The sequence below is a fragment of the Ambystoma mexicanum genome, chromosome 5q, assembly GCF_040938575.1.
Source record: "Ambystoma mexicanum isolate Mex_15411 chromosome 5q, UKY_AmexF1_1, whole genome shotgun sequence".
NCBI lineage: Eukaryota > Metazoa > Chordata > Amphibia > Caudata > Ambystomatidae > Ambystoma > Ambystoma mexicanum.
In genome coordinates, this window is record NC_090933.1 from 696,857,768 (window position 1) to 696,876,723 (window position 18,956).

Here is an 18,956-nt window from a genome sequence, read left to right on the forward strand (position 1 = left end):
TCCCACAATATAAAGGATAAATGGATACTAAAGCAATCCCAGAAATCCATTGATCTTGATCCCACAAACCACTGACTGTACCCCACACCTATAAGGATGATATGTCCATGCAGCCAGCGACGCTGCTGACATATATCCTGTATGGGAAGACATTGTTCCACAGATTCGTGTGGAAGCTTACTGTACCTCACACCTATAAGGATGATATGTCCATGCGGCCAGCGACGCTGCTGACATATATCCTGTATGGGAAGACATTGTTCCACAGATTCGTGTGGAAGCTTAACATGTGTTCCTGTTGCTTTCCTTCCAGTATTTGCTCCTGAATTCCTTCCACATGAAGTGAAACAGAGCACAAGAAACAGAAAGCTAATTTCTGCCACTCTTTATCCATTTAGCCTACATAAATACAACATTTGAAAGAAGAGAAGACCCAGCTGGTGTAAACTTACCAGTCTGTGCTGTCACCTCGTCAACTGATGATTAAGAACTACTCAAACCTTCCAGCTACCAGCCCAGTCAGCAATATATCTGTCTGCTCAGAGTTAAGCTAAAAGGATAAGGGTACCCCTGCACCACTCTCAGAACTCAAGCCAGTGGCTATATTTGAGAACACTGCTTGCTGCCAAGATCGCACTCATCTTTGCAAATCACGGTCTAAACAATTCTGGGTGTGTGTGTCTGTAAATATTTGAAGTTCCGTTCTCATTTGTTTGGGAAATCGTAGGAATTAATTTGAGGGGCTGAGGAGTTTAGCCCCAAGCATCTCCATAAGCACCTTCTCCCTCTGGTACCAGTGGCAACAAAAGCAGCTAAAGAAATCATTGCCATACATGGTGGCACGCTGGAACACATTTTGTAAAATGTAAATTTACTAAATATGTTAAGGAATAGGTGGCTTGTGGGGACTGTTCAGTTTGTGAAAGTGACAAACAAGGAGAGAGACCCTATACAGAAAGTGGAAATGTGACATGTTTCTGTCCATTGCATTGATGGGATCAGTTACTTTTTCACTCTGTTATAATTTATCATGAGCCAATTTGAATAATTTTGACTTTTCGGAATATAGACACCTATATATTGGATGCCTAATTATGATACTTGGTGTTCATGAGATACATTGCCATTTTGAGTGCTTGCATAGGTTTCCACCCAGGTTTGCTCTTGCAAGCGGTGGCAAATAATTCCTAAATGGTTCCACAAGGAAAAGTGTGACCCAACAAGGATTCACCAAAACGTCACTGCACCTGGGGCATCCAAGACTTATCATCAGACCTGAGTTCACACCCATTGTGGTGGCATAGATGAATGAAATGTGCATATGATAGGAGATAAATACATCAATTAATCCACCATCCCACATATTCCCTATTTCCCATCGGATAATGACTTCCTTAAACAGGGGGCCTGGGTAATCATCTGAATCTGTACAAGATTTCATATATGACATATTTTGGCCGTCCATGTAGTGGGTGTGTGCGTCTTCTGGCAGGCATGATGCTATACAACAATCCAGAAGGTCAGCTCAACAGTTCAAGTCTGTCCATGTGCAATCCAGCCTTGTTGCTACGATTACAGCTCAGTGTGAACTCATCAGGATGTGTGTTATTTATTTATTTATTGGATATTTATAAGGTGCTTATACAGCAAGAATATATTTCAAAGCGCCACAAAGCACAAGGGAAGGGAACAAGGGAGCAAATAAACAAATAATTTGACACGGAATAAATAGAAATGGACAGCGGTCCTACTAGGCCTTTTGACATTCCGACCGTAGAAATGCAGTGAAAGAAAAAGGTGGTGGGTTGGGGGTAAGTGCTATTAAGGTTTCTATGGGGAGGAAGTGCCAGAGGTGCGTGTTGGGGAGACAGCAGGTAAGTGCATGGGCAGAGACATCCCAGGCAAAGAGGGAGGTCGCTCCACAACAGGTAAGTGCAGAGTGGAGGTAAGCCATCCAACAGGCATGTGTGGGCCCAGAGGGCAGTTAAGGGGGTTGCTGGAAGTGATTGGGCAGAAGGCCAGGACCCTATTGGAGTCTTGAGGTACCAGGCTGCCAATCTCAGCGACAGAGGGGATGATTAGCATAGGAGGTGGAGAGGGAATGAAGAGGAGAAGAGAAAGGTCTTGAGTTGTTTGCAGAACTTGATGTTGTCCGGTTCAAGACGGAGAGAGAGAGGGAGGCTGTTCCATAGGAGGGATCCAGCGGAGGAGAATGATCTATCCCAAGCTCTGTGCTTGGAGAAGTGTTTAATCAGCAGAGAGTTGGAGCCAGAATATCAAAGGGATCTGGAAGGAGAGTATTTATTGTGAGCGAGTTGCAGGAAGCTTGGTCCCATGCCCCCGACAACCTTGTGGATGATGCAAATGGTCTTGAATTTGATCCTTACAGCAACAGGGATCCAGTGGAGAAATTTTAGGCTGGAGAGATACAGTCCCAGGGCTTGAGGCCAAGGATAAGCCTTGCAACCCTATTCTGGATTAGTTGAAGAGAATGAAGTGAAGAAAGAAGCAGATTGAGTAAGAGGCTGTTACTGTAGTCTATACTGGAGAGGACCAGAGCTCTAGATAAAATGAGCTTCTGGGGCGGTGAGGAAAGGGAGAATGCACCTAAGGAGGTGAAGTTGAAAAGTGGGCCTTCTTGGCAAGGTCCAAGATGTGAGGAGTAAAGGAAAGGGAGGAGTTGAAGATGACCCCAAGATTTCTGGCCTCAGTGAAAGCAGAGGGAGGAGAGCCCATAGAAGACGGCTACAGTGCAGGAGGGAAACAGGGAGCTGGTGTCCCTATAGGAAGAATCTTGGTCTTTCTGAAATTAAGACAGAGATCATTGGAAGTGAACCAAGTCTGAATAGCAGACAAGCAGTCTGGGATGACAGTGGAGGAAGAGGGGAGCTTAAAGAAGAGTTGTGTTTCATCTGCATAACACTGGAAATGAGGAGAGAACACAGAGATCAGGAGAGCAAGAGGTGCAAGGTAGATATTGAAAAGCCAAGGTGAGAGAATAGAGCAGTGGGGAACACTATGTGTAGGGAGAGTGGTGGAGGAGGAGAAGGAGTGCAGGAGCATCTGGGAAGGTTGGGAGCCACTGGAGCCAGTGAAACACTTGTGTATAGGTGTGTTAGAACTGCCATATCATATCAGTGAGGAAGGAGGTACCAACTGTATCTAGGAGCCGATTTCTGAGGATAGCATGGTTGACGTGTCAAAGGTGGAAGTGAGGTAAAGGAGAATGAGAACAGCAAGAGTTAGAGCCAAGATTTGCAAGCAGTTCTTCACAGGTGTTCAGGATAGCAGTTTCCATGCCTCTGGATGCGCGGAATCCAGATGGATGGTCATGAACACAACCAATGAGCTCAGTGTGTTGGGTCAGTTGGGGGATGACCAACTTCTGCAGGAGTTTCCCAAGGAAGGGTGTGGTAGAGATAAGGTGGTAGTTGGCCAGACATGAGCGGTTGGCTGAAGGCTTTTTTAGGATGAGGTGCACAAGGGAGTGCTTGAGAGAAAAGGGGAAAGAGCCAGATGCTAAGGAGTGGCTTCAGAAGTCAGCAAGAGCCAGAATGAGGGAGGACATTCTGTCCTTAATGGTTCTAGAAGAACAAGGAGACACCTGTTTGGAAGAAACCATCATAGAGTGGACTATTCTAGAGATCCCATCCATTGTGATAAGTGAAATTGCAGAGAGAGGGGGAGGGGATGGAAGAGAGACCAGGGGAGGCAGGGGTACATGGGGAGGAATGGAGAGGGGGAAAGATTAGAGAGAGATCAGCATACCTTGTGTTTTAGAGGTGAAATGGGTGGCCAGTGCAGTACAGAGGATCGGGGAAGGAAGAGGGGAGGTGGAGACTGCAGATGGATTGGCTAGTTCCTTGCAGATTTTGAAGAGTTCAGCAATGTTCTCAGAGGCTCCAGAAATACGAGCCTGGATGTGGGCCCTCTTCTTGGAGTTGACAGAGAGATAGTATTGTCTTTGGAGTAGGCAGCAGGCCAGTTTGTCAGAGGAGGAGCCCACATTCTGCCACTTCCGTTTTGCAACTGTGCAGTTATGTTTCAGAGCGGATAGATCAGAGTCATACTAACTGTTACACTTGGAGGAAGGTTTCAGGTTAATCCTCATGACAGGGGCAAGAATGTCAAGAGTGTTGGTGATAGCAAGATGAATGTTGGCAAGGACAGAGTGGGTGGGATAATCAAGAGGAGTGTAAGGAGGAGGAATGAAGATGGAGGCAAACACAGCAGCTGACACTCGTTTCATTAGACGGATGAGGCTAGCGCAGGTGGAGGCTTGACCAGGGGGCCAAGAGGTCCCAGATGGGAGGAGAGGAGAGAGTGATCAGACCAGGAGAGTGGGGTAGTGAGAGGGTTGGAGAGCAGGAGATCGGAGGGGATGAAGGCATCAAGAGTGTGACTGGCAGAGTGGGTTGGGCCGGAGGGAGACTAGTGAGGAAGTGAGAGGCACGGAGATCAACAAAGAGAGAAAAGGCAGGAACAGTGGAGTCAAAGTGAATTTTGAATTCTCCAAGAAGGAGGAGATTAGAGGTAGAGGTCAGAAGAGAGGATGTGACGTCAGCCCAATGCAAAAGGAAGATATACACAGGGCCAGGGGGCTTGTCAATAGTGGCAAGGGTGAGAGTGAGAGTTAGAGAGACACCAAACTTGCAGACAAGACTTTCAAAGAAGGAGTAGGGCTGGGTGGGTATTAGAGAGGTAGGGACCCACTCAGGGAAGATCAGGGCAACTCCCCCACCAGGTCGGCTGGGCCAAGGCTTGGAGGGGGTCTTGCAGCCGTAAGGGAGAAGGGAGTCAAAAGCAATAACTAGGCAAGCATTTAACCACGTCTCAGTGAGAGCGAGGACATCAAGATCAAAGCCTTCAAAAAGGAGACATATATCAGAAGAATGTTTGTCACCAGAACGAGCATTCAGGGTGCCTAAGTGAAGCCGTTCACCACCTTTGAAGGTTTTCCAAGGAGGGGTACAGAGAGATGGTACAACAGTCGGAGGTGGTGGAGGAGGTGCAGATATGGAGGAAGCAGGGGGAGCAGGAGGAGGTAGGAAGTTGATGAGGGCAGGCAGTTACCGGTCAAAGAGAAGAAGATTGGGTCAAGGACGCTGGGCCATTACAGTACCATTGTGATAGACATTAAGGATGCACTTAGAGGAGAAGTATAACATGTCCAGTTCCATTTGTGGTGAATGCTTGCTCACTTAAACTTGTCATTTATATGATAAAATATGCCAAATCTAGACAACTCAATTATTTGTACATTAACATTGATGCATCATGCACTCTCAATTTCCCAAGAACTCTCTTTGAGGTATATTGAAGTTACCAGTTATGTCTCAGCTATGAGACTGATTACAGAAACAGTGATACTTTAAGTAAAGTTAGCCTTTTAAATATTCAAGTGTTAGAGCCCAATTCAGAAAGCTTTATTTGGTGGTGGGTGATCGTCACCAATGTGAGTGATCCTAAGCCAAAAGCAAGGGCATATAACAAAGGCAAAGGTCCCCAATGACAAGATAAAGCCTAATGGAAAGGTTTATAATGCTATTACAGCATGTGCAAGGAAAACGTGAAACTTCTTGTGACTGCTTGTCCATGACGCTTTGCCCTCAGTCCAATATGTGCTCATCGCAAAGGGATGCCTTGAAATCAACGTTTTAAAGCTGGATGGGTCCTGCATTCCATGTTTTCAGATTGGATTGTCGAGTTGGAAACAGTGGGAAGAACAAAGGTGACACATGGAATGCAGACTTCTATTGTACTGTTAGGGCCCGCCAAAGAGGGCTTTATTGTGTGGTAGATGGACACTGCTCAGGGTAATGCTCTCAAGCTGAAGGTGATGGTCACATTGCACACAATATAGTCTAATGGTAAGGTCTCTAGCACTACCAGAGCATGTACTGGGAGGTGGGAGTGGTAGGTCTTACCTAGGGCTTCCTGTGACACAGCATCTATATTTTCTTTCCCAGTGCCCAATGTGTAGACATCACAAAAAAGGAAGCCTAGAATGTGGCTTTTACAAGTGGTTGGTGCCTTCCTACCAGGCCTACTGGTTGGCTAGAGAGCTGGAAGCTTTGAGAAGAACAAAGGAGAAGCATAGAATGCGGACTACTACCGTGGCCAGTGCCTGGATTGCTCAATGTCATCCTCACTAGAGAAAAGAAACAATACTCTGTAGTGGACAGAACCTGCATTTTACACGTTCAATACTGTAAAGAAAAGAAAACATAGTCCAATTCCCCTTGTTTTTCTTGGGATGTTACTATTCTCCCCTTGTACATGTGCAGCAATGTTATGAATCAGCATGAAAACAACACATTGTTGGCAACAACAGAGCTTTGGAGTACTTACAGACAGAGCATTCAATGATGAACCAGTGTTTGTTTTTGGGACCTGCTCTAAATTGTGGGTGGATTAGGGTAGCTTAAATGACATTAATTAAATACTTGCTTGCATACATTATTTGGGTTTGTAAGCAAAAACAAATCAAACTTTATAGAAATATTACACAGATAAGGTCATGACACAGTAAAGGACCAAGCAGGGTCCAACAAAATAACCACCATCTGGACCACTGAACTGGTGTCTTCGTATACTGGGACAGACAGTGATGGAAGTGTATGGAAGAGTTTATTCGGCCAACCTGTGTGAGAGCTTGTATATGTTACAAATTCCTAAATAATTCATGTGGCAAGATTTTCAGAACTAGAAATGCGTTGAATCAGGCCATGGAGAAGTCAACAGTGTCTGAATTCTCATATTCAAAGATATTTACTTGATTTTGCTTTGTTGCAAAGGTAGTCATTTTCTTCCTGTTGTACTCATGCTGCTGCTAGATAAAATGCTTGAATATCCGAATTGAGCACCGTGAAACGCGATTGTGGTTTACATTAAAATAATTGCTCATTTGAAGGTCACATTTTGGCATACACATCACACAAAGGGATAGAGAGGTAGTCCTAAACACTTGTAGCACACTACCATCCTACTAGGAATTATTGTTCTTTGGAAGACTATATGGAAAGTGTGCACCCAAAGGAGGTGTGAACACTATATGTTAAGTGGTGGTTCAGAATTATGGCCATTATTGAACATAATTTTAAAACCACAAACCACAATGTTGTCAACCAACATCATTGTGATAAGAATCACACTGGAACAACATAATAACATTGTCATTGTCCTCTATACAGCACGTTTGTTGCATATGTTAAGGAATAATGATAGCAGAGATAATGCACCCTGTAAAACTGTTATACATGTGTGCATGAGGGACGATGTAGCGGAGCAGAAGTACACATCCGTAGGAGATTCAAACCTTCAACCGCCCCTGTATTGAAGCCTTGAGACCTTGCCCTGTCTAACACCAGCAAATGTACGAATACCGCAGCGAGTATATGGAAGACAATATCCATTAAGACAACCACATTGAATGTACCCTCGAGTTGATGACAGCCAGAAGGAGGAACTCCCTGAAGGAATATGAGAAAGAGTTAAGAAAACAGATTGATGACAACATAAATAAATGTGTGCAACGTCCTGAAATACTGAATGAAGACGATGTATGGATCCTAGAAGGGAAATGACGATGTAAAGAATCAAGTGAACCTTAAAGTGCAAAAGAAGAACATTACACAGTAAACAGTGCTGCAGAAATCAGAGGTTTAAGGAATGTACATACGCTGAAACGCAAGATAGATCAAGTCTAGCAATAAGTAGTGAATAGAATGCAGGTTGAGCTTCCATTCTACGGAAACTCGACATTGATATCATAAAATAATAATACAAAGAATCATGAAGAAAGAATGATTGTCTGTGTCACAGTATAAGAGCATGTTTTTGGATCTGCTTTGGGAGGCTGTCTGGCCTGAAGTCAAGATCTGAGAAGTCGAAGTCAGCTGTCTACGCTGAAGAGGAACATGTGTGCGCAGGATGAATCCTCGCACATTAAGGTGCAAGAAAGATCACAAAGGATGCTAATTCTTAATTCATTTAAAACATTTAAAGGCTTGCAGAATGAAGAGAATTGTGGTTTCTTGTCACATGAGTCGAGGCTGGAAATAGGGCTTGAACTCCAGACACGATAGTGAGTGCCCTCACTCCCGTTGCATTCCTAGGAAAAGAATACTCTGCAAGGCTAAGTAAAAAGAGAATTTCATGGGAGAAGGCATGGGTGATGAGAGATGTTGGGCTAATTGGGCGGTAGGGCAGCCTCATGTCCTATCTACTTGGACCTGGGTCTTGGCTTACGTGCTGATAATTGAACCAAATGTTCCAGACATGGCACAACTGTGCCAAACCAATTGAATTAGTCAGTATAACGAAGGACCTTATAGCTTGAGAAACCAATGAACCATTGTGTAACTGCTTTTTCTTAAAACAGCACGTATGAAGAGGTAGGCATAATTTGTCCAACTGATATTGGATAGCCAATAACAAACCTAGCTCCTATGTGATTGTATATCTAGATGTGCCCCGTAAACAATCCCAACCCTTGATGGCTTTTTCACTATTACCACGTAGCATTTATATTTATTTATTTATTTATTTATTTATTTAGAGATTTATATGGCACGCCAATCCCTGAGGTATCTGGGTGCTATGAGATTAAGAATATGGTTACAACAATTACAAATTGCATTAATGACCATGTGCACGCAATGGAAAAGCCTGACCTCATGTTGCAAGGTGGCTACATCAAGGCATGCAGTTATCAAGCATGATGTCATTCTGACACATAAAGAAGTATATCATTGTATTATTTGTGGAAATTGATGAGAATGAGCGTACATCCGTTGATGTTCATTGTAAAAATAATAATAATTTTGTTTAAAAAGTTTTAGATAATTGCTAATAAAACAGCAACCTGACATCTACTTTAGTTTGTCCGGTTATTTGGACTCAGAATTATTCCGGTGCAATCCCATCCAGTAGCAGATGCATGTTCCAAAGGCCATTTGCTCAGGGTGGCAGCAAGCTGAAGTGTGCACATGTAAACTAGCTTGCCTTCCTCAGAACCTTTTGATCTGGACATCAGATCCACCGCCAACATCAGTGGGGAAAGGATTGGGACCCACTGCTGGATGTGGGAAGTGTTGCTGCAGCTCTGACTCTTCGGAGGAAATCCACTACTTGTGCCAGTACTAGCCCTGATGCAACTGGGCCCCCCGCCTGCATTGCAGAGCTCAGTGAACCAAGATGACCTCCGTGACCAACGTACACTGAAGCGTCTGTGTACCCAGCAATGCTCTGAAGCTTCTGCGTAACCAGCAATGCTATCAGGGAAGGACGGTGATCTCCAGATTTTGTGAGGAGGCCTGAGCGGCCTAAGGACGACTTTGATTGTGACGCGTGCATATGTCGTACACAGCGGGACATATCTAAGTTCTGTGCCTACTCACTAGAGCCATATTACAGTTGCAGCTAGCAGGCAGAGAGTTTTTTCTATGTGACCTGGGTTCTGGGATAGCGCAGGTACTGCCATGCTGCTCAGGTAGCTCTGGCTTGAACTCAGAGTAATACACAGCCTATGGCCCCTCTAATCTGAGGCCCACCAGCATAATAATACCTTCCACTGCTGCATCACCACAACGTTGCAACTTAATACAACCCTGGCGACTGGAAAACCCTTTCTACATAAGCAGAGTAAAATGGAGCATTTTACAATAAGGAGCAAGGCCCAAAGAACTGTGACTCCGCCACAGCAATTTCTGCCAGATGCATCTGAGTCTCCAGGCTGAATACAGCATGTTGCATCAGATCATTTGGTCCTGGATAGCAGCACTACGGGGGTCCTTGGAGAAAAAGGTGACTTAATTGGATCGGATGTTTCGCTTTTACGTCAGGACTGATGTAATCTTACAGAGAAAATTCTACCCAGGAAAAGGAGGTTACTGAAATGTTGTCTTTGGTTGCAACACTACTAGAGTAAGTGAGGGAACTTACCGATCGCACTCTCATGCCAGGTCAATGATGCTGAGAGAAGGGCTAAGAGGAGGAATGTGCACATCCTTGGCCTGCCAGAGGATGAGCAGAGCGCTGACCCTACAGATTATGTGTAAAAACTGCTACTACTATCAGTGGGCCCGAGGAAACTGTCCCAAGAGTTTGTGGTCGAAAGAGGGCACTAGAGAAGAAGCCCCCACCAGTTGCCCCTCCATGTGTTATAACCACAAAGATCATGACTATAAAATTAAGGAATTGACACTTTTAGATTCACGTGAGTGAGGGAGATTCAGAGGTGGTAACCAGAACTAGGCGGTCTTCCCTGACTACAAGTAAGTGGCAGGTACAATCGAGACACAGGAACGTTAAACTCCTACTGCGACGGGCTCAGATATGTTATATGCTTCTGCTTCCCACTAATGCCAAAATCCTACACAATGGAAAAGTGTTTCTTTTCTATACGCTGGAGTAATACTTGTCGTGGATGCAACTGCGAAACGTGAACATTGCTTCAGTGTTAGACCCTGCTGGGTGGGCTGGTAGAACAGCTTGCAGAGGAGGAAGAGATGCTGCAGAGTGGAATAAGCTGGTGAAGCGGTCGGCACACAAATATGAGCCTTTCAGAAACGTGGAGTCCCCCTCCTACCAGCATGTGAATGGTATCCCTACACCCACTGAGCAATATTCATGAACACATGTGAATATACTCATGTTGTATTGTGAGAGCAATGGTTTCCTGAATTTGAAGTGCAACAAAGCATGTCTGCTTAGCAGCCACCACAGCACACTTCACTGGTGTGTGGCAGACATGTGCCTATCTGAGAGCCTCTCTTGAGGATGTTTGCCCCATGTTACCCTGGAACTGCTTACACCCTACATAGAGTTTCGACCGGCATACACGTTTTGTGTGCACATGAACGTATGCTCTTACCTATGTAAAGGATTTCAATCAGGCACACCCAAGTCTCGCCTAGCATGTAATGCGCAAATGAAATCCTTATTTATTTTGGTCTATAAATTCAATATTCTGAATGATATACCACTCATATCACACCCTTCTCAAAGTACCCCTCCGGTTCACACTGAACCAGGAATCAGGCTAGTTGGCAAAGGTAAATATGTATTTATTTATTTAATATTCAAATCACATATAGGTTTAATATAGATATATATGGGGCAGCGATCACCCAAAGGGTGACAATACAATTCAAAAATAAGCAAAGCAATTGAATTTACTTATTGGGAGGCAAAGTAGAAAACACAGGGAAAAAGAACAGTCTTGTTTTGCACACAGATATCGTTTTGGTTAATGATCCCCCTGCAAAGTTTTCTTTAAATACAAATGAGCAATCCTAAACCAATGTGAGTAATCAGCAGGTTTCTAGGAATGAAATACAATCTTTAGAGTTATAGGCAATCCTCCCTCCCACACGAGAGAAAACCTTATTTTGGCAATTGACAATTTGAAATGACAGGTGAAATGGCTTGGTGAAATACTGCAACATGGTCAAAATGCTAAAATGGAGACAAATTCTAAAGAAAGCAACACTAATCAGATCCTAACATGCATGGGCTATAATATGAACCACAATATACACTTCAGATCATGTTGGGATGGAAAAAGCACTTTGAAATGGGCAAAAGACGTGTACTTTGGCTGAAATTGCAAATTCGCAGCAAACTTTTACTATGCAATATTGAAGAAAAATGGGCCAAATACACTGTTCCGCGATGCAGTATTTATTAGTGGAGATAGCTAAGGATGTTAGGTAACAGTGGAGGTTGAAATTTCATTTCTATCTGTCAAACTGAGGGAGTTATAGAGGTTTTAGTGAGAGGTGTTTTTCGAAAATAAAGATGCAAATTTGGACAAGAACTTCAGTTTAAAACTAGAAAATATGGATTATGCTTTTACTGAAGACTAGAACATTCAAACTAGACAACCAGGTTGGGACGAAGTAAGCTCTGAGACAGATTCATGACTTCAGTAACAGATCCCCAGCGCCTTCCCCGGCGTAACCAGCCCAAACACTTGAAGCAGGATTTATGGATAAGGGTTACACAAATAAAAATTACTATGAAAATGATGCTTTAGCAAATAGACAGGATAGGATAGCACTAAAGATTCTGACACTGTTACTGGTTATGAAAGTAAGGATAGTTCAGAGATTAGGGTGGAACAAGATAAGGCATGGTATACAATAGTTCTCTAGCGTCCTGTTAATACTAACAATCCAATGGGATCTAAGCTTTTTGGACCATCAAAGTTCAGATCAATTGAATCGGGTCTATCAGCACATCAGCTCGGCCCGTCGCCAGAACTGCACGGGATCTGCCCTTCTTGTCTGTGGATATTTCAGATCAGCGGGATGGCGAGTTCATCAGGCAAGCATTTATGGTAGCAAGCCAGATAGTTTCAGGATACTTCCTCCACCACAGTGCTTCACTAGGTTGTGAGGGTTAGTTGGGGATTGAGGTCTAGCTGAAAATGGTTCAGCTACTGCTTGGCCTGGTAGTTGGCATCTGGATCTAGCAGGATGTTGAATGCTGGATCAAAATTCTTCGCTGGAAACAGAAGAGAGATTGTGTGTCCTATGTGTTGTCAGATGTCCCTATTTATTCTGTCAAATGACATCACCAAATGGGTGTATGGGCCGGCTTAACTAAACTTGCCCCTGTGAAATGAGATTGGATCAGAGCCTCATCTCTGCCTTGCATCCGGATGATTGGATCAAAGGCAGATGTTGTCAGGTTTATGGCTTGATTTTTAAAATACTTAGAAACCTCCCCTAGCCATTAGTATCAAAATCGAATTTTGTCCTAAATAAGTATTTTTATATTTGCAACGTCTACGGAAATCACATACAAGGATTATTTATTTTATGGAGTATATGTTCATCAAAATCCCACAGATGTGAGACCTTGTTTCGCCTTTCTGCAGCATTTTGTCCATTTCACCCTGGAAACATTTTCCCAAATTTCTCCTAATTTCCACAAATATGCGCATTTACCATAGGAATGTGCGTGCAAAGTTTAACAATTCTAGCATAAATACAATTCCCATAAAACCACATATATTGCCATTCCTGTTCAGAATATGCTACACAGTTCCACCAACTTTTGAAATATAAGGCCAAAAATTAGATTAACAAATCTGCCCTTTATATATTTTTCATCACTTCTGATAGCGAATTATACATCTCTAAAAAAAAAATCATTACATATTCTTTAGCAGCAAATGGTCAGCCTTTTGTCTGTCTCTGGAGGCAAGCAGCAGCCCCCACCTTTAGGATTTCCTTCTGCAAGACTTGTTTATGACCTCTTCACACATCCATTTCCTGGCCTGGAGAATCTGCCATTGTTCATTCCCTGGCAGCAGACACAAGTCTGGCACACCCCACAAATATCATGTGTCAGTGAGCATCTGCTGGGAGCAATGCCCTCCCCTTGTGTGGAAAGCTGTTTGTCAACCCCTTGCAGGCCCAGCCAGCCTAGGTTAAATCTTAATTTCTTGGCCTGAAATCCAGCATAAAACAAACGTGTTGCATTAAATAACATATATAATTATAATTTACATTCTTGATTTAACCTGTGGGATCAAAACAACTGAGCTCTGTGTTCCTTTCAGCAACAGTCCTTTTATATTTGCTAATACGGCAGACCTTTAGTTTGCAAAAAAGAGGGGTACCTGTTTTAACGTCCCAAGTTGTACAGGTCATTCGATCAGAAATAACAAAAGGAACAAACTAGTAGACAAATATAAGGATGACGGGATACACCGACACATTTTTAGCTTGGTTTCAATTCCCAAGACTTTTCATTTAATCCAAAAAAATGCACTATATCTAAAACAAATATTAAACATTCCTACAGCACTATGGCCCATTCTTTTTTCATTAATTGACATTCATACTATTATCATCAGTCTCTCTTCAACAATTAATTCTTTGAAAAATGGTCTATATATAAAAAAACAGTCATATATCTGTTATGTTTTTATATGATTACAATTCATTATGAGACATCCCCATCAATTTGGGGTATCAAAAAAGTCTGTGTTCTATTGTTCCCACAGCTCTCACGTCGACACGTGTTTCAGTTGCTCTCTGCGAGCATCATCACTAGTACTCTCTCTGTACGGCAACCTTCTTCAGGACAAAACATCCCATTTTTCATTCACATATATTAACTTGGGCCACACCATCTATAAAAATACATAAAAGCTGCATCAGTATTGTGTGTTCCCATCGATCCTTTAGGAGTTATTCAATTGCATATTAATATGGTGTGCTCTATGATTTATAGAGCAATATCCAACTCACCTCCTATCCAGTGGAATCAGGAGTGGCACGATGTAGTATTCTAATTCAGCACATCTTAGTTGGAATCCGGAGGATAATTGTCCTCTGATCTATGCGTTAAAGGCATATATTTATTACCATTTATTATACCCATTGCACTTAATCGCAAAAGAATTTTTTTTTTGTTTTTGTAACTTTGCGAAAAATGCAGGTGCCCATCAGTGGATGGGAACCAAGTTAAAAAGTTAAAAAGTTAGAACGGGGGGCTATATCACCTACTCAAAGTAGAAACAGCCACAGTTTCCAGTGTTGATTCGTTTTGTTAATTTTTTTCTGTAGAAAAATCAAAGAGGGCTTCTATTTCCCAAGACCTTCCTTCTTAGGTCACCTTTCTTTCAGTTCACGTAGTGATTGAGTTTAGCTGGTACATCAATCTGTAAAAGTATACAGATGACTACATTAGTTATGTATATTCCAGGCAACTCGTACTACACAGAAAGTGGTTTAATTTTTCATGTCGGATATTCTCCCCCTTTATTTAACGTTTATACTAGTGTTTATGCTTTTTAAATGGGGAGTAAAAACCTCCATTCATTTATTCGACCCAGATCGAAACCCCCTTCTTTCTGAGGCGCATCATTTTTAGTTAGTCTTCATATGGGAGAAAAACTTCATGGCTGCTGCATATATGAATACTTACCTTTTCTCTAGCCGTCTGTGGTTTTCTTTTCTGCATGCACCGCGGCATATGCAGTGTAGCCAGCAGCGTTGCAGTAGCGTTGTATCGTAAATGCGACTTCTCATGTTGGTGGCAGTAGGAAGAGGACTATTATGCGTTCGTACGCATGTAGTGATGCTGGACCTGCTCATTTCTCGAACACTATTTGATCCGCTCAGCTTTACATTTTTTAGGTGACAATCTAACCTTGGAACTAAAACACATGTTGTATATATTTCATTATTACCTAAACTCAAATATCAGGTTGTATACAATTCTCATGTTAATCATAGACACAGAAGAAAGACTGTTAGAGTGTCTATTACCGATTTCCTTTGTAGCCATCATCGTATTAAGGAGTTCTTCTACTTATAAAATACGACTTATTATTATACATATTAAAGAGTGTCTATAAAGGATATATTTTCCTTTGTGAAGGAGCGTATTTATTAGAAAAACCATTTAATCACGCAACTGCATAGGCAGTATTAGGTTGGGCCCCTTGTTATTTGTTTCGTACCTACTACAAAGTGTGAGATGTTTTACAGATTGGCAACCATATGATTCCATTCCACGGATAGATTAAGGCCTCGTTTAACTGTATCCAGGGTGTGTATCCAACGTTGTTCTTTCTGATGTAGGAGAGTGCCCATGTCACCACCTCTCTTGGAAGGCTTTATTGCTTGTAACACAAACCATGTAAGGTCTGTGTCTTTATGCCCGTTTCCCAAAGTGCTCCACGAGCGGCTTATCTGCCACTTTGTTTCTTATACACGATCTGTGTTCCGAAATCCGCTGTGGTGCTTCCCTGGTGGTTTTACCTACATATAGTAGGTCACACGGACATCTAATTACATAAATGGCATTCTTGGTTTTGCAGTTGGTGTGTGTTCTAAGTTGCCATTTCACTTGCCTATATTCAAAATCAGTTCTCACTTCTGCCAGAGGGCAGACTACGCATCCTCCGCATTTATGATGACCAATCACCGGGGGCAGCCCCCATTGGTTTAGTATCGTCTGGTTGTTTTTTGGCTCCACATATGTGTGTACTAGTTTTTGCCCGAGATTTTGATTTCTTTGAAGGCGAACATCGGTCTCTGGTGTAGGGTCCCATTTTGTTTCACTAAATCCCAATTATGATTCACTATCTTCTTGATCTGGTTACTTACTGGATTGTAGGTGGTAACACAGACCAATCGCTCTTCTTTTTCTTTAGGATGGTGAGTTAAAGATACATCTCGGCTGGTATTTTTTGCCCTCTTCAAATTATTTTTGACCCGTCGTGCGGGATAGCCCCTCTCCACCAATCTGTCTTGTAACTGTTTCGAGTGTTCCATAAATTCTTGATTGGTGCTACAATTATGGCGTTTTCTTAAAAATTGACCATACGCTAAATTATACCGTAGACCTGCAGGGTGAAATCTAGTATAGTGCAACAGAGTGTTATGGTCCGTTGGCTTTCTATAGAGTGTTGTCTCCAGTTTGACTCCTACTTTTCTGATAATTCAATCTAGAAAGCTAACCTCGACCATACTTGATTCCATGGTGAACCTAATGTGGGTATCCTGTCTAATTAACCACTGATGGAACATTTTCAAAGATTCCGCATTGCCTGTCCATGTAATAAAAATAGCGTCAATATACCTATGCCAACCCATCAGGTGTTGGCATAGTTCAGGGATGACTTGGAGTGCGTTTAGATGTCCAAGTACAAATTTATCCTCGAAATCTGCCATATACAGGTTCGCCACGTCAGGGGCAAATGTTGCCCCCATGCTTACACCTCTGCATTGCTTGTATAGCTGTGGTTTATGTAAGAAACAAATTTCAGTCATCGCCAACCTGGCACATTCTAGTATAAATGGTGTTGGTGGTTTGTGCGGTATGGCCCGGGTATTCAGAAATCTACCCAAAACACCCAGGCATTCAAGCTGGGGTATAGCAGTATACAATGATTCAACGTCCATTGTTGCAAGGATCACTCCTGGGGGACAATCGTTTTCTTGTGTTATTTTGATCATATCTGTTGAATCCTTGACGTAACTTGGCATCATCTCCACAAAGGGTTTTAGAAAAAATTCTACATACACAGGCAATGGCTCAAGTAAGGAGTTTATGGCAAAGACGATTGGCCTTCCGGGTGGGTTTGTTTTGTCTTTATGGATTTTCGGCAGTATATAAAATGCTGCCGTTCTTGGATAGCTTTTGTTCAAAAAACGTCTTTCTCCTTCACTGATCCATTCTTCTCTAATGGCATGCTCAGTTAGACTTTTTATTTCCTCTTTCAGTCTTATAGTGGGATCCTGACCTAGAATTTTGTAAGAGTTTGTATCACCCAAAAGTCTCATGCATTCTTTATCGTAGTTGGTGGTTTCCATAATAACTATCCCGCCCCCCCTTATCCGCGGGCTTGATGGTAATGCCATCTGTTTCACACAATTTTTTCAAACTGTTTCTTTCGGCTCTGGTCAGATTATCTGGTTGGAAATTTTTCTTCTTTATGGCTTCCTTCACTTCTTTTGTAACCTTGTTTTCCAAAGCCAAAATCTCAGGCGGGCATGCATATGAGGGAGGGTTAAAAGTAGATTTATTCTTGAGACCCGTTCTATTGGGTATATCCTCATTGCCACCAGATGTTCCTTGTTCAGTCCTGTCTTGATTTGGTAAAAAGATTTCGAAATAATGTTTGAGTCGTATATTTCGAAAAAAACAATGAAGCTCTAGTTCAATCGTGAAAGGATCTGTTTTTGTAGTGGGGACGAAGGATAAACCTTTCGATAGAATTTTCAATTCGTTGGAATTCAGAACCAAAGTTGATAAATTCATAATGGGTATTTTATATCCATTATCTAATGGTTCTGGTACCACTGTCGTGTTCTCATTCCTGGTCCCTGGTTGTACCGTCCCTGATTTTGTCTTGGGCGCCCTCTCTGGTTTCCTCGGTAAAAGCCCCTCTGCTGTTGACCTCTTCCTCCTGTATAAGTAGGTCCCTGGTTATTCAATGACGGATCTGAGCCACTTGATGAGCCAGAAGCATTTGAAAAAGAGACAAACCTATTATTTCTTTTGTAATTGACGGATCCTACTTGAGTGGTAAAAAAGCCTTCCTTTAAATATGGGTAAGTTTTTTCTTCTGAATAATTTGCCACATCTTTTTGAAATTTAAAGATTTTACGATCAAGGTTAATTTTCTTAAACATGACAATTTCCTCTTCTAAATCTTCCAATTGTTTTTTGGCATCTTTGATGGTTTTGCTTTCCAAGAATGCTTTTTCTAAAACAGCCAATTTGTCTCCCTGCTTTTTAGTTTCTTCCTCCGCCGTTTCAATTATAAGGATAATCCAATCCCGAGAACACTTGTTGCCAACCCCACTAAAGTTCTTCTGGAACTTGGGGTTGTCAACAAATATTCTCGGGATGTTCCTCACCTGAAGTCCCTCAGGAATAATCCCTTCTTGCAAATACTGTAGCATGAATTTACCATGGAGATCAGTTCTTGTTAATTTTTTCATTTTTTGTGTGATTTTTTTCAATGTCATCTATTCCTTCAACTGCGGGCACTGTCGCAATGGCATCAGCTGATAATGCTGGTACTCCCATGAGCCTCCAAAAATGCTCATCAGTAAACGAAACAACATGCACGTTTTCCATTATTCTGGGGCTCTATAGTCACCTACCACGTAATAATTGCCCCTACAGCTCGGGCTGCACTTACAATGCAAAAAAAGAGGGCTACCTGTTTTAACGTCCCTAGTTCTACAGGTCATTCAATCAGAAATAACAAAAGGAACGAACTAGTAGACAAATATAAGGATGACGGGATACACAGATACATTTTTAGCTTGGTTTCAATTCCCAAGACTTTTTATTTTATTCAAAAAAATGCACTATATCTAAAACAAATATTAAACATTTCCTACAGCACTATGGCCCATTCTTTTTTCATTCATTCACATTCATACTATCATCATCAGTCTCTCTTCAACAATTCA